The sequence below is a fragment of the Myotis brandtii genome, unplaced genomic scaffold, assembly GCF_000412655.1.
Source record: "Myotis brandtii unplaced genomic scaffold, ASM41265v1 scaffold24, whole genome shotgun sequence".
NCBI classification, from domain to species: Eukaryota; Metazoa; Chordata; class Mammalia; order Chiroptera; family Vespertilionidae; genus Myotis; species Myotis brandtii.
In genome coordinates this window covers 843,800-850,041 of record NW_005359063.1, presented here as the reverse complement: position 1 = coordinate 850,041, position 6,242 = coordinate 843,800, and the positions used below count along the sequence as shown (strand labels likewise).

Genomic DNA, 6,242 nt, shown 5'->3' with positions numbered 1-6,242 from the left:
ACCTCCCTGAGGCACTAACGTCCAGTTACTAATTTGAATACGAAGAAAGAAAAGTGGGAAAATTTAGGGAGAGAAAAAAATGATTTTCTCTAAGTGCCAGTCTCCTACATGTGCAGTCAAGTTTATGTGCCTTCTTATGATGTTGCCACCAGGTGACCTTGTGAAAATCATGTCTTTCTGAACTTCAGTTTCATTTTCTGAAAGGGTTAATACTATTTTCTCTCACTATATATTGTTTATGTTCAGTTCAAAGACGATAATATGTATGAGCTTCACTTTTGCAGTTAGTGATAGGACCAACACTTTTCACTTTATGGGTATGGTGTTCTTTGAACAGGTGAACGGCATCATGGTGCAATGGAGAGCCCGGCGATGGAATCCAGTCTACATCAGCTGGCTGTCTTATCTAAAAAAAAATCAACAGATTGAGCTTCAAATTCAGTGTTATTAGGATGGTCAGTAACTGACTACCCTCTTAATAGTCACCTCTTGAGATTATTGTGTCTATCAAATAAGAATACCATAGGAAAGCTCTACACAAATCCTTGTCATCAGAATACTTAAAAAACAAACAAAACTGGCTCAAGAAGGTTAGTTGTGTTCAGAGTCATAAAAGTCCATGCAGATATGACAAGGACAATTCTGCTTACATATCCTGTGCTTTTTTATAGATTATGATGACATTTCTTTTGAGCATTTTTTTCTTTTTTTTATATACTAACGTAATTTGTAAGCCATCCAATATTTATAGAGTAAGTGCAATCTTTAGATCTGCTTTAAGCCTGGCCAGACATTTTCCCACAATTTAAATTATACCATTTTAAAAAAGATTTATCTGTATTTTTTTTCATTTTTCTAGTACGTACATTTCAATATTCAGTTAAAGACGTAATTTGCTCTCGCGTTCCTTTCTATTTATTGCTACTTAATTTTGAACTTTTCCCATTGTTCTCTCCAACATTTTTATAGAAAATCCGAAAACATGGTTTATCTGAAATGCAGTAATATAAATACATCATTTTATACTAATACTAGAGGCCCAGTGCACAGATTCGTGCACTAGTGGGGTCCCTCTGCCTGGCCTGCAGGGATCGGGCTGAAACTGGCTCCCCGACATCTCCTGAGGGGTCTCAGATTGCGAGAGGGCGGTTCTCGGGTGACACACCCTGGAATCAGGCTCCCTCCTCTCTGGTTCCAGGTGGGTCATCCGAGAATCGCAGCTGCCAAGTCACTGTAATCTGGCAGCTCCTGCATTGAGCGTCTGCCCCCTGCTGGTCAGTGCACGTCATAGGTACCAGCCAGTCGAATGGTTAGACAGTTACTTAGGCTTTTATATAGATAGATCTTTTTATTTCAAGAGGGGAAATACCCTGATCAACAGGTGTTTATTGAAGTATATTGAAAATTCTTTTGGGGGGTCTGACGAGGCAGTAAAGTATAATTGCTAAGGACAATTACAGAAAAAAGAAAACTGTGGTCCTTTCCCAGTGTGGCATAATACTTACAAGAATAGGCTTTAGTGACAGCTAGACCTCGGTTTGAATCCTGGATCCAGCACTTAATGATTGTGTAGTCTTGGGCAAGTTACTTCTCTCAGCTGTTTTCTCATTTGCAAAATAGTATTTCTTAGGGTTCTTGTAAAAATTGAATCAGGTGATCTATGCAGAATGCTTAGAATTGCTCATCAGATGCTAGCTAAGCTTATTAGTAGTAAAATGATACCTTTGGTGTATCACCTTGAACTGTATCACCTTTTAACACCAAAAAGCTTCTTTTCTAAAGACCAGGTACAAGAGTAACTTTTCTATTGGTATTCATCATTTTATTATTTTCAAATATCCTCAATTTATAAAATAACAAAAATAACATCAATAATAAGAATTCAGCATATATAAGTGCTTGCTATTAAAATATTTTTATTTGCTAGTTACAATGTCATATAAATATCAAAATTGTGTTCAGTTTTGCATATATTCACTTAAAATGGTAAAGAAAAACTTAATTGTTCTTGTTTCTTTTTTAAAAAAAATATTTTATTGAATTTTTTACATAAAAGAAGGGAGAGGGATAGAGAGTTAGAAACATCGATCAGCTGCCTCCCTGCACAGCTCCCACCGGGGATGTGCCTGCAACCAAGGTACATGCCCTTGGCCAGAATCGAACCTGGGACCCTTGAGTCCGAAGGGCAATGCTCTATCCACTGAGCCAAACCAGTCAGGGCTCTTACTTGTTTCAATTGCTATATATCACACTGTAGCTAAAGTAATATTTCTAGCCCAGCCAGTGTGGCTCAATGGTTGACCATCAACCTATGAACCAGGAGGTCATGGTTCGATTCCCAGTCAGCACACATGCCCAGGTTATGGGTTTGATCCCCAGTAGCTGATCGATGATTCTCTCTCATCATGGATGTTCCTCTCTCTCTCTCTCTCTCTCTCTTTTAAAAATACTTTTCTATTGATTTCAGAGAGAAAGGGAAAGGGAGAGAGAGATGCCAGCTGGGCATCATTGATGTTTCTATTTCTCTCTCCCTCTCCCTTCCTCTCTGAAATCAATAAAAAAATATTTTTAAAAGTGATATTTCTAAAACTTTAAAAAAAAATGGTCATGCTTCTCTTCATTTAAAAATCTTCCATGGTGCCCTAGCTGGTTTGACTCAGTGGATAGAGCGTCGGCCTGCGGATTGAAAGGTCCCAGGTTTGATTCCTGGCAAGGGCATGTACCTTGGTTGCCGGCACATCCCCAGTAGGGGGTGTGTAGGAGGCAGTGATCGATGTTTCTCTCTCATTGATGTTTCTAACTCTCTATCTCTCTCCCTTCCTCTCTGTAAAAAATCAATAAAATATATTTTTTAAAAAAAATCTTCCATGGCTTTTTACTCCTCCTTGGATATAGGCCAAACTCAACATGGTTTATATGGCATCAACTTACTTCCCTGCTCCCATGGCACCTGGTACCTCAACATAGCACTATTGCACTCTATTTTAATGTTTTACTTTGAAATTTTTTATTTAATTATCTTTACTCTCAGACCAAAATCTCTGAGAGGGTGGAATATTGCCTGCCTTGTTTGCTATCAAGTTTCGGATACCTGAAACATAGTAAGATAGTTAATAAATATTTAATGAATGAATGAAAGAAATTATTACTAGTATTTCTATCTACCAGACTTTTTAAGGTAGGACAATTTAATTTTTTTGTTACAAATACCATTTTTATATCAAACACATAAGAAAATTAGTGATTTAACATTTAATCCTAGATTCTAAAATTCAGTGATATAATTTATGTCTTATTGGTCAAGTTTTATTTTTTATAGAAATATGCTGAATTATTTCTAGGGGATTAAGGATGGTATTGTGGAGAGAACACTATACATGGAATCAAAAGCTTTAGGATTAAGCTCTGTTATTTAGTAGCTCTGTGATCTTGGACAAACCACTATGAATTTCAGTTTCATGTATAATAGGCATAATATGACTTCGCAGTGGTCAGAATCAGATCAGATAATGCATGTAAAAGTTCCTTCTAACCTTTAAAAAATGTTGCATAAATTTATGTAAATAATTTCATTATTCTAAATGCTTTGCTCTCCAAGATTTGTGTATTAAGTTCACCCCTTTCTGTACTATAAGTCAATCTTAGTTTTCCTAATATATGTTCTAGAATTCTTATTTTTCTTACGTTGTAGCAAATAATTTTGTGTCATCCTTTTCTTCTTTCTAAAAGTTAATTTGTTGGTAGTATTTCCATTAGCTGTTTCAAATTTAAATTACCTGTCCCAAGTTATTTATAACTTTGGGCAATTCTATTTTTAAACCAAAAAGAGTTGAACCATAATTAACAGACACATGATTACCTACAATTTCAATTATGTAATATTCATTATATCTTTTGGATTGCATATTTCATGCAAAAATTTTATTAAAAAAATGATTCCCTCTCCCATTTCCTCCTGTAATCCAAATTTAGTTTCCTCTTTCAGTAGATTCAGGACTCATAAGAAGATAGATTTCCTTTAATAAAGAAAATAGGAGAATTGATGCCATTATATTGGCAATTCATGTGAAAAATTATGCACTTAGAGTACCTGGTTATTTGAACATCAAATAAAATCTTAGTCTTGACTTACTTGGATAATTATTGAACTTTCCACTTTATTCGACTTGTCAACTGTCAATATCTGGTTAGGGGTGTTTGACTTTTACAACAGGATCCTTGTCATTTTGTATATCTACAATTTTTTTTGCTTAATTTATCAATTTTGCACAACTATCTAGTTTTAGATTACCTGGGAACTCAAGCTTTCATTAATCAGAAACAAAAATTTAAGTGAAGATAGATAAAGGGCATAATGGAATTAACCTCAGGTGGTAACAAGGGCAGCCATAATTTCAGCACTGGATGCTGGCATGCAAAAGCCTAAGTTGTCTAAGTTGACTATATTTGACCATTTGTGTGTGTGTGTGTGTGTGTGTGTGTGTGTGTGTGTGTGTGTGTGTTTATATTCTAGCTATTTGTTTTAGTATCATATTTTTCTCATACAGAGATGAGAGGCATAATAAGCTCTGTTGGTTTAAAGGCCATTGAACTGCTTAAATCAATACTGTGTCTTCCCTGAGTAGTTACTCAATATGTGCTGAATGGATTAGCGAATGTCCCCTTACCTAGCAAATTATATTTGCAGCCGTGATTATGGGAATGCTGTTGATACATTTTTGAGAATTGTTGCTCACAAGAATAAGAGATCAGAATAAGTGAATACCTACAAAAATGCCACAGAAGTAAACAAAAGAGCTTAAAAATTGTAATTGTAAGAAAAGAGAAAAAGTTTCCTTATACTTAGTAAAATTTCAGAAACTAACAAATTAAGAATAAAAAAATACTAAAGCTTGAGGCACTAGAGATAATCAGATAATTAGAGTCCAAAGACACATTTAAGTACTTGGGGGAGGCATAGCATAATTATTATACTGTTGATTACTAACATTAATGGTAAGGAATGGGTTAGAAAGTGAGTTCAGTAAGCCACTGTCATTTAGGGAAACTGCTGATTGTTTAATTATCGACAAAATTAGGATTCAAATATTTGTTTTTGATTCAAAGGCAACTTTGAATACCTCTTATTTTAAAATTGGAGAGGGCTTCCTGTGTATCCACAGTCATTTTTGTATTTCTAACCTTCTCAGGTAAAAAAGAATAATTACAAGATGTTTTCCATTTATTACTGCTTATTGAAATTCTCCCTTCTTTCAAGGGAGTAAGCTTGAGGTTTGCTATGTCATATAGGAGTAGTAAGGAAGGCCTCCTTGACAAGGTGACATATGAACAGAGATATGAAAGAAGTCAAGGAGTAAGTTTTATGGACATTTGAGGGAAGAATGTTTAGGTAGAAGAGCAAGAATATCTCTCAGGTAGGAGAGTTCTTGGTCAATTGAGAAAAAGCAGAGATCACTATGATTGGAGTAGACTGAGGAAGAGGAGAAGTGTAAGAACTGAAATCAGAGAGGTGGGCTTTTGCTGAGTAAGATGGGGAGTCACTGGAGGGTTTAAGTTGAGGGGTGATGTTATCTGACTTATGATCTTTCTGGTTGCTGTGTTTAGAAATGGCTGTAGGGGGAAAAAAGAAAAAGAAATGACTGTAGGAGGGCAAAGGTGACAGTATGTAGACTAGTAGGAGGTTATTGCAGTAATGCAGGGGATAGAAGATAGTGGCCTGGACCCAGCTGGTAGCACTGGAGGTGGTGAGAAGTGATAGGATTCTGCATATAATTTGATATTAGAGCCAACAAGATTTACTGATGGATTGGGTGTAGAGAATTAGAGAAGAAGAATGAATGATGACTCCAGTGATATTGGCTTGAACAATTGAAAGGCTCAGAGATGGAGAACATTGCCAGAGAAGTAGGTTGGGAGTGGTGAATAAGACCTGAAGTTCAATTTTGACAGGGTGAGTTTGAGATGCCTATTAGACATCAAAATGGAAATGTTGAATATACAGTTAGATGAATCTGTAACTCAGGAGAAAGGTTTGAACTATCCTATCTAATAAAAGAGAAACATGCAAATTGACCATACCCCCGAACGCTTCCCATTGGCTAATCAGCAGGATATGCAAATTAACTGCCAACCAAGATGGCAGCCGGCAGCCAGGCAGCTGAAGCGAACAGGAGGCTTGCTTGCTCCAGTGACGGAGGAAGCCAAGGTTCCCGGCCTGCGGCAGCCCAGCTCTGAGCGCCCGA

General features: G+C 36.4%; 1 pseudogene; it reads right to left on the bottom strand.

Annotated features, from left to right (window-relative positions):
* Positions 1 to 247: 247 nt before the first annotated feature.
* The window catches only part of LOC102257197, a 33,377-nt pseudogene continuing 27,382 nt past the window's right edge, over positions 248 to 6,242 (bottom strand).